General features: G+C 43.3%; 2 non-coding genes across 2 annotated transcripts; both read right to left on the bottom strand.

The window, feature by feature from the left end:
- Positions 1 to 12725: 12725 nt before the first annotated feature.
- trnas-gcu (transfer RNA serine (anticodon GCU)) lies at positions 12726 to 12807 on the bottom strand. The gene has a single exon. It is a non-coding gene; the product is annotated as a tRNA-Ser (tRNA).
- Positions 12808 to 16207: 3400 nt separating this feature from the next.
- trnat-ugu (transfer RNA threonine (anticodon UGU)) lies at positions 16208 to 16281 on the bottom strand. The gene has a single exon. It is a non-coding gene; the product is annotated as a tRNA-Thr (tRNA).
- Between the last annotated feature and the right edge of the window lie 601 nt (positions 16282 to 16882).

The raw sequence follows: 16882 nt of genomic DNA on the forward strand, positions 1-16882 counted from the left end.
AAGAGTGAAACAAAAGTAAATCTTACCAATTCCGCTGTGTTCCATGCGCAATCTTGGGCGCTCCCCGATGGACTGATGGTGTTTCAGTGTTCCCACTGCCGCATGAGTTCGATTCCAAGTCAGGGAATTAAATTTAGCAAGAGTTAGGAAATTATTAAATTAATTACATGAAACTAATTAAACCCTATTGGTAGATGAATGACTGTTTTATTCACCATTAATCAAACGATAACTTTCTATTTCATACTGAAGGAGATGTTGACGTGGTTACCGGGAGACAGTCAAAACTTTAATAAGATTTTTATGCTTTGCAGGTGATCAAATTTCATCATTTTATAGACTTATCTTAAGGGTATGATTAAAAGCTCAGTGCAGCTGTTGTTAAATTTAAAATGAATAGGCAATTGTCGCCGTTTATCACAGGAACGCCCGAACCGGTTCTACAATCAAGATGAAAGGAACGCAACGAGCAACATCTGATACAAAAATCCCCACCGTTTTGCTATTCCAAAATAAAGGGTGTGACATTTATTCTCTGAACAGAGAAACAGTCTGGTCTCGCTCACTACAGAAATCTTCATGTCACAGCGAACCAGCTCTCCTGCAGCGAGTGCGGCCTCCCTTCTGGCCTTTCGGGGGCTTGTCTGCCAAGGAGAATTGTGATTTTCTTGCTTCCAAAACATACATTGAAACCCTGGAACTTTGAGGCGATGAATCCTGAGGAAAAATCAAGTAAGAGCTCGAACCATCAAACTTTTGCGCTAACCGATAGCACCAACTAGACAGGCGAAGAGGTCACTTGCTAAACCAATAATTAATTGGGCTAAACTTTGAGTTTGCAGCGACCAATATAACAACTGTCTACAGTCAGTGAAAAATGAATGATTGAAGCTTGTAGGAGTGAAAATCCAAACAGCCGGTCTTCACTCTTAAACCAGCAACTATGAAGAAAAACATGCCGGAGAAATACTCGCTTTCAGTGCGGTGACACTGGGCCAGAGTAAAGCTCAGTTAATATGATTGGCGAGTGGCTGGAGGGTGGATTTGGAACTCCTGATCGACCGCCCTGTGCATTTTCCAGATCTGCTTGGAGCACCAATCCCTTCAATTCATCACTTACAGGGACAATTCGATTCTCGGTTTCTTTTGGCTGACGCTTGGTGAAATTTTACAAATTGGAAGCGATCAATATCAAAGCGAACCACGTCACCGACATGCTCGCAGATATAAAGCGGCCACACTCTGCTTCAGCTCGATGAAAGCCGAGAGCGATTTCACGGTCGAATATAATGGCTAACAAAACTTATTCAAAGAAAGTGCAGGTTGTTGAGTTGCTTTTAAATTCCTGATTGTTTGCATTGAACTTCTTCCCAATGCGTTTGAGAGCCACGTGGGGCGATTTGGGGACTTCATTTCCTTTTATGACAAAATTTCAAATACAGTTCAAGGTCAAAAGTCCTGGGACCACTGTTGTTCGCAATTTATCGGTGCTGGGGCCACTGTTGTTCACAATTTATCGGTGCTGGGGCCACTATTGTTCACAATTTATCTGTGCTGGGACCACTGTTATTCACAATTTGTCGGTGCTGGGACCGTTGTTGTTCGCAATTAATCGGTGATGGGGCCACTGTTATTCACAATTTTTCGGTGCTGGGACCACTGTTGTTCACAATTTATCGGTGCTGGGACCACTGTTGTTCACAATTTATCGGTGCTGGGACCACTGTTGTTCACAATTTATCGGTACTGTGGCCACTGTTGTTCACAATTTATCGGTGCTGGGACCACGGTTGTTCACAATTTATCGGTGCTGGGATCACTGTTGTTCACAATTTATCGGTGCTGGGACCACTGTTGTTCACAATTTATCGGTGCTGGGACCACGGTTGTTCACAATTTATCGGTGCTGGGATCACTGTTGTTCACAATTTATCGGTGCTGGGACCACTGTTGTTCACAATTTATCGGTGCTGGGATCACTGTTGTTCACAATTTATCGGTGCTGGGGCCACTGTTGTTCACAATTTATCGGTGCTGGGACCACTGTTGTTCACAATTTATCGGTGCTGGGACCACGGTTGTTCACAATTTATCGGTGCTGGGGCCATTGTTGTTCTCAATTTATCGGTGCTGGGACAACTGTTGTTCACAATTTATCGGTGCTGGGACCACTGTTGTTCACAATTTATCGGTGATGGGACCACTGTTGTTCACAATTTACATTAATGATTTTTTCACAGGAATCGGAAATACAATTTCAAAATTGATAGACAGCCCATAATTGGGAGCTATAGTTATTACAAAGGAAAAATGCGAAAAATACAGGAAGACATCAGTAAACTTTGCAAAATGGGCGTATAAATGGCAAATTAGTTTCAATATTTATTGTGTATTCCCTTGCCTTGTTTGTCCTCCCTAAATGCATTACCTCATTCTCCAGATTGAATTGCATTTGCCACTATTCTATCCACCTGTTCAGTCCACTGATATTTTCCTGCAGTCCACAGCTTCCCTCCTCCCCATCAACAACACGACCAATTTTTGTATCTTCTGCAAACTTGTTAATAATACCCCGTACTTTTAAATCCAAATCAATGATCTGTACTACGAAAAGCAGCGGCCTAGTACGGAGCCCTGTGGAACCCCACTCGAGACAGCCTTGCAGTCACAAAAACACCCATCGACCATTACCCTTTGCTTCCTGCCACTCGGTCAGTTTTGGATCAACTTGCCAATTTCCCTTGGATCCAATTAGCTTTTACATTTTCGACCAATCTGCCATGTAGGACTTTGTCAAAAGCCTCGCGAAAATCTATGTTGACTACAAAAAACGCACTACCCTCATCGACCTTCCTTGATACCTCCTCAAAAAATTCAATTCAAACGACCTTCCCTGAACAAATCCATGCTGACTATCCTTCATTAATCCGTGCCTTTCTAAATGAAGATTAATACTTTCATCCAGAATTGTGCTCAATATCGAGGTTAGTTTGACTGGCCTGCAATAATTCGATCTATCCCTTTCTCCATTTTTAAACAACGGTACAACTTCAGCAGTCCTCCAATCCTCCGGCATCACACCTGCAGCCAGGGAGGATTGGAAAATTATGGTCAGAGACTCCGCTATTTCCTTCCTTGCTTCTGTCAACAGCCTGGGATATATTTCATCCGGGCCTGGCGATTCAGGTGGAGTGATTTGGGGACTTCCTTTCCCTCTTTGCAAAAGTTTGCAGCGCAGGTCAAGATCACAAGTCCAGGTCCAAATTCGGACGACTTCCGGATCTGAACCTCAAATCGTGACCCCAACGAGCCCAGAAACAAGAACGTATCTTTCAATTAACGTGTTGCAGACACATTCGATGAGAGGTCTGTCTGTCCAATGAAAGGGCGTTTTTGAACAGTCATTCTGGTATCCGTTTCCTCCTGAACAAATCCAAATACCACAGTGTTATTTTGTCGCTTCATTCCACAAATTAGGTAAAATAACAAGCTACACAAGACACAGCTGGGAGTTGAACCCAGGATTTTCTGTTTATTCGCTAGATGCTTTAACCATCTAAGCCACAGCGCCAATTGATGATGCAATGCTCCTACCTCCTCATTAATATCTATCAGCAACACTTCACTATTGGGGGTTCAGGCCGTTTTATCTTTGTCTGTTTCGCTTGTCCGTTTCCCTGTGCATTCCGATATTGACTGTATTTCTCGCTGTGTTTATCTTTGTGTATCCATCAGTGCGTTGATACACAGATGATTATGTGTGATTGTATTTGTTACATTAAATAAACTAGGGCTTCAGACAATTCTCGCTCTGACATTGGAAAACGATTGAGCCGAACTTTACAGTGAAGTGTTGTTTATTGTGGAGCTGAAACTAAAAAAATCGTAAGAGGAGCAAAAAGGGAAAAGGAGAAAAACTTGTGAGGAATAATAAGGAAACTCGCAAGGTTTTTAGGGGTATATTAAGAGAAAGAAAGGAGGCTTAGAGTAATGTGTGCCCCTTAAAGACAGATGGAGGTGATATTGTAATTGAAAATCAGGAAATGGCAGAGTTGCTAAATTTTTAATTTGCATCGGTCGTCACAGAAATGGATGAGGCTAACATAGCAGAGACACGAGGAAAATTGTTAATTAATCAAGGGGATTCGTATCAGTAAAATAATGGCAATGGAGAAAATAATTAGGCTGAAGATAGACAAATCTCCAGGACCTGATGGTTACCATCCCAGGGATCAAACGGAAGAGGTGAGGAAATTTAGTCATGATCGATCAAAACTCTCTTGATTTAGGAATTGTTATTTAACGAAGCGCATCTTGATTGGAAGCTTTTGTTTGAGAAAGATCTCGAAGTGATAATTGAGAGACCGAAAATGAAGCTGTTTGGCAGGAGCGCTGATGCTGTCGGTTGTTCGCTGCTCTCGTGTTGCATAATTGTTAAGCGTGCGTTACTTATTTATAGCACTATGTGCTCCTGAAATGACCAGGTTGTGAGTTCGAGCGTCTTCTAAAACAATCAAACCTTTTACTCCGAACATTTTGACCGGAGTTCAAAGTACAACTGGTATGTTCCACAACGCATCTTGTCAACAACCAGTCCTTTTTACAATACGCCCTTGTGGGACAAACGTATGGAGGTAACAATCTACTTCTTAATTTTCCCATGTGGGCACTTGGGATCCTCTGGCCTACCGTCTTTCAATAGCAGGTGCCAGTTTACTTGTTCATAGAGTGAGAGGGGGCTTTTAGCGGCAGCTCATATGGCAAAGGGGCCGGTACGAGATCTTTAAATCTAAGGAACCAAACAAATAATTCTTCTTTTCTTTAAGCCGATATTCATCGGTTGGAAGTTTCGTGTGGGGAAAATTTGGAAGGGAAATATGCTGCCTGGTGTCACTGTGTAACGGGAGAAATTATTCAGCTTACAGATGTTAATACGCTGAAAGATCGAGAGGCCTTTTCCAGCTCCCGTGTGGGACAAGTTCAGCTTTTGAGTCGCTGGGTAAAGTGTTATTTTAATTGCTGCTAACGAATGACAAGACATTTGGCACAAACAAGAAGAATTGTAAACTCATGAGTTCACTGTCCATGTTTCTTACATCATGTTCAACAGAAACAAGGATTCTCCTCAACACGTTACTGAGAATTTTATCAAACGGACCTCACCCTTGCTCGACGGCTGCAGGGATAATTCAGAGATCTCCCATGAATACGTACGATGGGAGCTTATGCAGGATCGAGCCTGGGTAGCTCAGTCTGTACAGTATCAGACTTTTAAAGTGGGTAGTGAGCTGAAGGTCCAGCGTTTAACTCCCTGTCCAGGCTCCAAATTTCGGAACAGCTGGCAAGCTGTTACTTTGTAGCGGGACCTGCGATGTGTTGTCAAAGTTTCGGTAGTATCTTGTTTCCCAGGGATGGGCAGTAATGCGCCGTCTGAGTCGGATCCCGATCAGGAATTCAACTTTACTGTAATAGTTCACTGTATTAATTTCGCAAAACTCATTAAACTCTGTGAAAAAGACGAATCCTTGTTCAAATCGCCATTGATCAACCAGTAACTTTCTGTTTCCGGCTGAAAGAAATGCTAACTTTTTTATGCGCTCATTCACCAGGCCGAATTTAGGGAGTTCAGAGGAGAATTGAAAAAGGAAATGAGAGGCAAAGTGAAATATGACTATAGACTGATGGCCAATATAAAAGGGAATCCATAAGTCTTCGACTGGCATGTAAACAGTAAACGGTTTTAAGGGGAGGGGTTAGGCCGATTAGGCACGATAAAGGAGAGCTACTCATGGAGGCAGAGGGGATGGCCTAGGTACCAAATGAGTACTTTGCATCTATCTTTACCATGGAAGAAGATGCTGCCAGAGTCTCAGCAAAGGAAGTTATAATTGAGATACTGGATTGTCTAAAAACTGATAAAGAAGAGGCACTTGAACGGCTGGCTGTACTTTAAACAGATAAACCACCTGGTCCGGATGGGATGCATGCTAGATTGTTGTGGGAACGAAGGGTGGAAATTACAGAGGTCCTGGCCATAATCCACCAACATCCACAGATATGTGAGTGGTGCCAGAGGACTGGAGAATTGCAAATGTTACACTCTTTTTCAAAAAAAGTTGTACGGAAAAACCCAGCAATTATAGGCCAGTCAGTTTAACCTCAGTGGTGGGGAAACTTTTAGAAAGGATAATCGTGGACAGATTTAACAGTCACTTGGACGAGGGTGGATTGATTAGGGAAAGCAAGCACGGATTTGTTAAAGGCAAATCGTGCTTAACAAACCTGTAAGAGTTTTTTGATGAGGAAACAGAGAGGATAGATGAGTGCAATTCAGTTAATGTCGTGTATATGGACTTTCAAAAGGTGTTTGATGAAGTGCCGCATGGTAGGCTTATCATCAAGATTGCGGCCCATGGAATAAAGGGGGCAGTAACAACATGAATGCAGAATTGACTAAGGGCAGGAAACAGATTACTGGTGAGCGGTTGTTTTTCGAACTGGAGAGAGTTGTACAGTGGTGTTCCCCAGGGATTAGTACTGGGACCACTGCTTTTCTTGATATATATTAATGACTTGGACTTGAGTGCACAGAGCACAATTTCAAAATTTGCAGCTAAAACAAACCTTGGAAGGGTCGTAAACAGTGATGAGGATAGTGATGGATTTCAAAGGATATAGATAGGCTGGTGGCATGGGCGGAGACGTGGCAGATGAAATTTAACGCAGAAAAATGCGAAGTGATACATTTCGGTTGGAAGAACGAGGAGAGGCAATATGAACTCCAGGGCACAAATGTAAAAGCGGTAGAGGAACAAAGAGGGGTTCATGTGTACAAATCGTTGAATGCGGCAGGGCAGGTTGAGAAAGCGGTTAAAAAGCATACGGGATCCTGGGCTTTATAAATAGTTGTGTAGAGTACAAAAGTATAGCAGTCAGGATGAAACTTTATAACACACTGGTTTGAACACAACTGAATTATTTTCTCCGGTTCTGGACACCACACTTCAGGAAAGATGTGAAGGCCTTTGAGGGGGTGCAGAAAAAAAAACCCAGCATAATTCCAGGAATGAGGTACTTTAGTTACGTGGATAGACAACATAATCTGGGGTTGTTCTCCTTGAAACAGAGACGGTTTTGTAAAGATTTGGTCGAGGTATTCAAAATCATGCAGGGTCTGGACAGAGGAGACGGAGAGAAACTGTTCCCATTGGCGAAAGGGTCAAGAACCAGAGGACATAGATTGAAGGTGATTGACAAAATAACCAAAGGTGACATGAGGAAAATCTTTTTTACACAGCGAGAGGTTCGGATCTCAATGCACTGCCCGAGGGTGTGATGGCGGCAGATTCAATCATGGCCTTCAAAGGGGAACTGGATTCGTACTTGAAAGGAAAAAAAATGCAGGGCTTCGGGGAAAGGCGGGGGAGTGGTTCCAGCTGGATTGCTCTTGTAGAGATCTCGCACGGACTCGATGGGCCGGATGACCTCTTTCCGTGCTGTAAACTTTCTATGATTCAATTCTATGTGTCGGAGGCAATGCAAAGGGAACAGAGCGTGCCATAAATCGACACGACTCTCAGTATCCTCACCAGCAATGTCGTTTAAGAGCAACTAATTTTGAAACGTCTTACTTGATTACTCAAGTCGTGTACTCGAAAGCAATTTGGTAAAGGGAGACTAATATTGGTGACTGGAAATAGTTCGTGTAAAACTTGATATTGCTGTCCACCCGAATAGAAAACGAGATTGGATGGATCGAAGTGGTCTGAAAGGATGGTCAATCGGCTGTGGGACGCAACGAACGTTTACACTGGTTGCACACCTAAGTTAACAGCGGCTCGTTTGTCGAGGGGTATGATTCTCGCTTAGGGACATAAAATGTCTCAAGATGATGAGGAGATTGAAACTGAATTTGGATTTTTCCCAATTTAGGCGGATATTAGATGACGGGATGGAAAGCCACATATCCAAGTTTGCCGATGACACCAAGATGGGCAGCATTGTTAGCAGTGCAGATGAAAGCATAAAATTGCAGAGAGGCATTAATATAAAAAATGAATGGGCAAAATTGTGGCAAATCGATATGAATTTAGTCAAGTGTGAGGTCATCCACTTTGGACCTAAAAGGATAAATCAGAGTACTTTCTAAATGGTGAAAAGCTCGAAACAGTGGAGGTCCAAAAGACTTAGGGGTCCATGAACATACATCATTAAAATGTCATGGACAGGTACAAAAATAATCAAAAAGGTTAATGGAATGTTGGTCTTTATATCTCGACGACGAGAATACAAGGGGATAGGCATTATGATACAGCTATCCAAAGCCCTGGTTAGACCACACCTGAAGTATTGTATTCAGTTCTGGGCAACGCACCTTAGGAAGGATATATTGGCTATGAAGGGAGTGCAGCGTCGATTTGCCAGAATGCTACCTGGACTCCAAAGTTGAAATTACGCGGAGAGATTACACAAACTAGGGTTTGCCTCGAATATGTAGATTAAGAGCTGATTTGATCGAACATTTCAAAATATTCAGGGGAACTGATGAGGTGAATAGAAAAAAAAAGATGTCCGCCCGTTAGCGTGTCCAGGACTCGGGGACGCAGCCGAAATATTAGGGTCAGGACTTTCAGGAGTGAAGTTGGGAAACACCTCTGCAAGCAAAGGGAGGGAGAAGTTTGGAATTCTCTTCCGCAAACGGCAGTTGATGCGAACTGAATTGTTAATTTTAAACCTGAAATTGATAGATTTTTGTTAACCAAAGGCATTAAGGGACATGGGGCTAAGGCGATAATATGCAGTTAGGTTGCATATCAACCAGGATCTCACTGAATTGCGCATAAGTCTCGAGGGGCGAAATAGTACACTTTTGCTCTTCAGTTCCTCATTGTTGCAGAATGATCCTGCATTGTATCGGGAATCGAACCAAGGTCTCCAGCGTAACAGGTAAGAATTCGACCCCAAGCACCATCAATGCGCGCGTTTGTAACAGCAGCATGTGTCCATTTGGAATCCGATCTGAATGAACATGCCGTTTACAGCTCCGGTGGCCGAGTGTTTAAAGCGTTGGACTCAAAATTCAATTGAGGTTTTCCTGCCCAGGTTTGAATTCTGCTCGCAGAGCTACTGTTTAAAGATCACTTCAGTGCTGAAATAGATTAATTGGAGTTAATTGACCGCATTTATCTCTCTCCCAGAACGAGAGATTCTCCAGCGAGGCCTATGATTTTAACTTGTGTCCAATCTTCTCTTGCAAGATTTCAAGACCCAAGAAGGAATCTCTCCCAATCTGTAACATAAATTCTGCTAGTTTGCAAAACCTGACATTTATACTCTTTATTTTCTTTGCATGCATCTCTCCATCTCTCCATGTCTCCGTCTCTTGTCTCTCTGTATTGTCCACAATGGACTTCTCAGGCTTCCTTGAACGGCGATGGCTGATCTAACCTGCAACAATAGCAGAGAAGGGTAAAGAAAAAAAAGACTGAGGAAGTAGGAAAAGGAAAGGTGCAACCCAGCTGATAAATTCGTAGCTAATGTTTCCACATTCATGGCTCTTCACTCTCATAGTGAATGAAATCAGCAATTTGAGTAAAGTGTACTTATGGTGGAGTGCAAACTATGACGATGCCGAGACAGACGACAATGTCGTTTCAGAGTAATTCATTCTGTAAAGTGTTACTTGATAATACAAGTCTTACATTCAAAATAAATTTGATAAAGAGAGACAAATATTGTTGATCTGAAATAATTAGTTCAGTACCTCATATTACTCTACATCGTATATCGTACATGAAAGCGAGTTTGGATGGCCATGGTGTTCTGAAATGATGGCGGATCGGCTGCGTGGCAGCGAAATTTTACAGTGGCTGCACGGCTCTGTTACCAGTTGGACTTTGGATCTGATTCTCGCTCAGGGAGTTTCACTGGTTCAAATCCCGGTATGAGCCCCCTTGCGTCCCCATTTTTCGTCAAAAACCACCAATTGGATTCTCACATCTTTGAAGCAAGTGCAGAAGGCAGGTTTGACTTATCTCCAGCAGAGCATGTTTGAACACCAGAGGAGAGAATGCAGAGGGTTTGTCCACGAAAGACAAGTAGACGAAATGAAGATAATCTTTCAAGAAGTTGTACAGATTGAAGCCGGCACATGAATTTATCCCAATTCAGGCGATCTCATGGGTACAGATACAAAAGGTAAAGGAAGCTGCATTGGCCTGGAACCAAACCCCTGGTTTCCCGTCGGCAGGCGAGGGTTCTACACTCAACCACCAATCCACACACGGCTGCAGGCTGCACGTGGAGCGTTGGATACAAGGCTGGAACATGCAGTCTGGCAGAGTTCCTGTGATGAGCCTGCGCAGTCTACAACCGCGTGCTACCTGTGGGTGACCAAACGAGTGGGTCAAGCATGGTCTTGAAATTCACTGAGATTCGAAATCACTTCAAACCGCCACTGTAAAATGGTCAAATAAATAAGAGCTGGAGTTACCAGGCAGAGTTTACTTTTATCAGAAATAATGTAAGAATCCAGCCCTATGTACACGTCTAAGATTTCACGGCATGCGACGAATTTCCTTTCAGCTGCCACCTAAATTCTGCTCAATCACAGAATTGGAGATTTATACTATTTTTCTTTGCATGTATCTCTCTATCTCTGTCTGCGTTTCTTCACTTTCGCTGTTGATCCCTAATGGACTTATCAGGCTTCCTTCAACAGCCAGGTCTGCAAACCCGGGTTGGGAAAAGGCTGTCGGTTCTTCATCCAATTGTTGGATTTCGACGGGTTGAGTTTTGCTATTTTCCGTCTCCGTTTTCGGAAAATATAAACCGAGATGGGATTTCCCCTGCTCGGGTCCCGACACTTTCGGGTAATGGGAATGAACCCGATCTATCATCCGGTCCTAATATCTGTATTCTCATTGTTTTACAATAAAATTACGGGGTTACAGTTATTTTCAGGACACATTTTAGAAATTCAGACTTATTCGAAAACTAGAAGCACGTGGGATTAAAGGGCCAGTGGTAACGTGGGCAAGTAATAGGCTGGGGGATAGGAGGCAGAGAGTAGTGGTGAACGGATGTTTTTCTGACTGGGGAGAAATATGCAGTGGAATCCCCCAGGGGTCGGTATTAGGACTATTGCTTTTCTTGTTATATATAAATGTCTTGGATGTGGGAATAGGGAATACAATTTCGAAGTTTGCGGATGATACAGAACTTGGCAACGTAGTAAATAGTGAGCATGATAATAGCAGACTTCAGGAGGACATGGACAGACTGGTGAAATGGGCAGTCACGTGACAGATTTAACACCGATCAGTGTGAAGTGATGCACTTTTGGAAGAAGAACTTGGAGAGGCAGTATAATCTAAATGGAACAATTTATGGGGGGTTCCAAGAGCAGAGGAACCTGGGGGTTCATAATCAGAAAACAGGGCAAGTTGATAAAGCGGTTAAGAAAGCATATGGGATACTTGGCTTTGTAAATAGGGGCATTGAATACAAAAAATGGAAATCATACTAATCCTTACAAATCAGTGTTTAGGTCTCATCTGGAGCATATTGTACAGATCTGGGCACCACACTTTAGGATGAAAAGGGATTGAAGAGGATTCAGAGCAGGTTGACCTGGATGATACCAGGGATGAGGGACTTCAGTTATTTGGAGAGATTGGAGAAGCTGGGATTGTTCTCCTTACAGCAGAGATGGTTAACGGGAGACCTAATAGAGGTATTCAAAATAATGAGGGGTTTTGAAAGAGCAAGTAGGGAGAAACTGTTTCCTCTGGCATGTGGGTTGGTAACCAGAGATCATAGATTTAAAATAATTGGGAAAAGAACTAGAGGGGAATTGAGGAGAATTTTTTTCACACAGAGGGTTGTTAAGATCAGGAACGCACTTCCTGAAAGGGTGGTGGAAGCCGATTCCATGGGATCATTCAAAAGGCAATTGGACATAATTGAAGAGGACTAATTTGCATGATTATTGGGAAAATCTGGGGTGTGGGTCTAATTTGGACAGGTCTTCGAAAAAGCCGACACTGGCACGACGGCCGAATGGCCTCCTTCTGTGATGTAAGATTCTATGATCCTATGATTACCTTCTGAATCATTACAATTGAAGCTATTCAGTGTTGAGCAACGAAGAAAATTATAACCGTGATATTCTGCTTCTCCATTCCCTTATGAATATCGCAGATTATACTGTCCAGGCGGGGGTGGGTCTGAATGGGGGATAGAGTGCGGAGCTTGGAATGGAAGCCCAGCAGAATGAACTTGATCTCATCAGTTTTTGTTATTTTTCCGACCAGTTGCCCGAAGCAGGCGGTGAACCTTTTTCTCGAGAGAGGATTGTCATTTCAGTTCAGAAGGAAAAAGGTGTCAAGAAAATCGCGGAAAACGCACACAGAATGATCCGGGACTTACAGCACATCCCTTTTAAACAGACACAGACACGAAATGATCCGGACATAAATCATAATTATGGGACGGAAGTTTCTCTTACGTTGACCATAAGATTTACTCATTTTACAATGACACCAATGTACACTCTGATATTTCGCGATCTCACAATCTCACAATCTCAACACCTTCCAGGAAGGAACTGTTGCTGATTTCAGCAAACAATGCAAAACCCTCCGTCTGCCGTTTCGAGAAGGATGGGACTTTCACCAGACCTTCTGGGTGGACTGAATGGGAGAAACAAAACTTAAACGCAATAACGACGCGTATGGGATTCGAACCCACGCGTGCAGAGCACAATGGATTAGCAGTCCATCGCCTTAACCTCTCGGCCACCTCGTCGCATGCAGAAATATGCGAAACCCCCTTTATTCAAAATTAAAATTCTGGCTATGTTGCCAATCTGAAATCAAAACTCGAAATGTGCGTATCCTCAGCAGGTCAGGCAGAATCTTTCGACATAGAAACAGAGTTAACGTTTCAGGTCCATGACCATCACATGAGTATTCCAACTCACTCAACTTGCGCCTTGTAAATGGTTGAACGGCTTTAGGGAGTTAGAAGGTGAGTCACTTGGCGCAGAATATCCAGCCTCTGACCTGCTCTTGTCGCCACACTATTTATGTAGCTGGTCCAGTTAAATTTCTGGTTAATGATGACCACTAGTATGTTGATGGTGGGGGATTCGGCGATGTTACTAACGAATCCCCACAGAAGAGATTTACTGTAATGATTCCAGGGATGAGGGGTATATGTTTCATGAATAGATTGGAGAAGCTGGGGTTGTTCTGCTTGGAACAGAGACGGTTACGAGGAGATTTGATAGAGGTATTCAAAATCATGAAGGATCTGGACAGAGGAGATAGAGAGAAACTGTTCCAATTGGCGGAAGGTTCAAGGACCAGAGAACATCGATTTAAGGTGTTTGGCAAAAGAACCAAAGGCGACATGAGGAAAAACTTTTCGACACAGCGAGTGTTTAGGATCTGGAATACACCGCCCGAGAGGGTGATGGAGGCAGATTCAATCATGGTCTTCAATAAGGAACTGGATAAGTATTTGAAACGAAAGAAAATACAGGGCCACAGGGAAAGGGTCGGGGAGTGGGTCTGTCTGGATTGCACTTGCAGAGAGCCGGCACGGACTCGATGTGCCGAATGGCCTCTTTTCGTGCTGTGACCTTTCTATGATTCTATTCTATTTGTGGGAGGCGATGCGAAGCGACCGGAGCGTGACGTAAATCGACCTGCTCATGTACATTCCCTGATAATAAATCCTTGTGTGATGCAAAGAAGAAATTCATAATTATGGTGCATATCTTTTATATTATACTGACTATAAGAGGTACTCGGTTCACCAGGGCGCCATTGTGCACATTGATTGATACTTCGCCGAGATCACAACTTCCAGTCCCAACACCTCCGTCCAAGAAACAGTTGGGTGGCAATCCAGACTGAGCTGAATTGTGCAAACAGGTGTAAACCAGCAATGCGGAAAAGCACTTCCTGTCAAAGAAGGGTTTTTGGTGAGGCGGCGAAAATGGAAGGGTCGACGAATTCTGGCAGCAGTGAGATTCGAACCCTCATAATTCAGAGATGGAAACCAGCATCTGAGACAGTGCAGTTATTCACGCACATGGTAAGCCATTTAGATCGGATGACAAAGCTCATACAGCTGAAACGTTTCCTCTGGTTCTTTCACCACAGGTGCTGCCTGACCTGCTCAGCATTTTCTGTTTTCATTTTTATGATTTCACAATGGCTGTTTTCCTGAAAACACCCAATTTGACCCAAGGACGCAGCTCACACTTCACTTTCCTCACGCGCTTAAAGTCTGCCGTTTCCGAACTGAATCTCCTCCACGCCGAGCTTTCAAAGGACCTTTCGCTCACGGCCAACCTCCTGTAATCGACACCTTTTCACCATTGCCGCTCTTTTCATTTCTCCTCATTCCTTTTCAATCGGACATTTCCACAGACCTATTAAGATCAAGCGGAACATTTCCGACTTTCCTGCACCGCCCAGATTGCCAAAAATGCACATTTCAGCCGTCATTCGCAGCTATGTAGCGCCGCCCGTCTCTCCCGCACATCAACTGTTCGGGGAAAAGCGCCAACGACCATGAAAACAAAACCCAGTTCTTCAGTTAACATCCCCCGTGTCACAAGATACCCCATGGAAATTTCACGGAAAAGTATGCGCTGTCCTTCCGAATGCCAGCCCTGCTTTCGTGGAGCTTGTCTCTGGAGCAGATCGAAATGTATCGACTGGTTTCAAGGCACAAATGAACATTGATGCGAACGGGACATGTGCCCCCGAGAAACCGCGGTCGATGTCGAGCAAACTTCAAGGCGTAAGAATGTGAAAGTGAGTGTTAGAGTAGGCAAGGCCGCAGGAAAGTCTCAATGAAATAGACCATGATCGTAGAAGGAAGGAAAAGCTGGAAGAAGCGGCAGGTCTGAATTGTGGATCATCCAGCAGAGACACATGGAGAACAAAAACAGGATAAAGACAAAGGTGCTGGGGCAGAAAGAAAAAGCACGAAATATGAGGAATGAAAAGAGAGTGAAAGAAAGAATGGGAGAGAGGGAGGTGAAAGAAAGAAAGAGAGAAAGAAAGATAGAAGGGAGAGAGAAAATCAAGCGTGCAATACTCACCCCGCAAACGGGCGCTGCTCCCAATCGGTTACACTTCGCCCCACAGACCCTCATCCCATTCACACCATCCTTCAATACACTGTCAATGTTGTGCAGTGAAACAGAGAGTTGAAAGGCATAAAGACACACACACCATCCTACAATACACTGCCAATGTTGTGCAGTGAAACAGAGAGTTTAAAGGTATAAAGACACACACACCATCCTAAAATACATTGTCAATGCTGTGCAGTGAAACAGAGTTTAAAGATACAGAGATACTTACATACTATCCTACAGTACACATTGAACATCCGTGAAGTGAGTCAGAGAGTTTACAGGTACAGAGACGCTCACAGCGTCCCACAATACACTTTAAATCATGTGCAGTGAGACAGAGCGTTTAAAGATATAGAGAAATTCACCTTCTTTTTTCAAAAGTGGTACATCCCAGAAGCAAGAGAGAGCGTGGGTCAGTCTCCCTCTCCTGATAGAGCTGAGGCTTGTCAGTCAAGAGTCCTCTCCTCCCTGTATTGGCCGTGGAGGAAGTGCAGAGTAGATTTAATAGAATACCTTCAGCCTGACCGGCCTGTAATTAATTGATCTATTCTTTTCTCCCTGTTTATACAACAGTACAACTTTAGCAGTCCTCCAATCCTTCGGCATATCACCTGTAACCAGGGAGGATTGGAAAATGTTGACCAGAGCCTCAGTTATTTCCTTCCTTGCATCTGTTAACAGCCTGGGATATATTTCATCGGGGTCGGGAGATTCAGGTGGAGTGATCTGCGGACTTCATTTTCCAGTTTGCAAAGATTTTCACCGCAGGTCAAGATCACAAATCTCGGTCCAAATTAGGACTACTTCCGGGTTTGAACCTCAAATCGTGAATTATACCCTGACCTCAACGAGCCCAAAAACGAGAACGTTTCTTTCAGTTAACCCGTTGCTGACGCATTCTATGAGAGGTCTGACTGTACAATGAAAGGGCTTTTTAGAAGAGTCAATCTGATATCAGTTTCCTCCTCAAACCTGAACAAATACCAATTCCAAAGTGCCATTTTGTCGCTTAATTCCACAAATTAGGTAAAAATAATTCGTTACACAAGGCACTGCTGGGAGTTGAACCCAGGATCTCCTGTTTACAAGACAGATGCTTTAACCAACTAAGCCACAGCGCCCATTCATGATAGCTCAGCCCCACCTCCTCTCACTAATATCTATCAGCGATACGTCACTGTCTGTTTGGGGTTCAGACCGTTTCATCTTTGTCGATTTCGCTTGTCCGTTCACCTGTGCATCCCGATGCTGCCGACATATCTCGTTTTGTTTTTCTTTGTGTCTCCATCAATGCGTTGATGTACGGATGAGTATGTGTACTTATGTTTGTTACATTAAATAAATTACCGGTTTAGACAATTCTCGCTCTGAAAGTGAAGAACTATTGAGACGAACTTTACAGCAAAGTATTGTTTATTTTGGTGCTGAAAATAAAAAACCGTAAGAGGTCCAAACAGTGAAAAGGAGATAAACCTGTTCGGGAAAATGAGGACAACAGTCAAGATTTTTACCAGTATATTAAGTGAAAGAAGGGAGGCTTAGAGTAATGTGGGCCGCTTAAAGACAGATGGAGGTGATATTGTAATTGAAAATCATGAAATGTAGAGTTGCTCAATATTTACTTTGCTTCGTTCGTCACAGAAATAAATGAGGCTAACATATCAGAGATATGAGGAAAACTGTAAATAAATCAAGGGGTTTCAGTATAAGTTAAATAATGGC

This window comes from Heptranchias perlo, chromosome 20 (assembly GCF_035084215.1).
Source record: "Heptranchias perlo isolate sHepPer1 chromosome 20, sHepPer1.hap1, whole genome shotgun sequence".
In the NCBI taxonomy this organism is placed as follows: Eukaryota; Metazoa; Chordata; class Chondrichthyes; order Hexanchiformes; family Hexanchidae; genus Heptranchias; species Heptranchias perlo.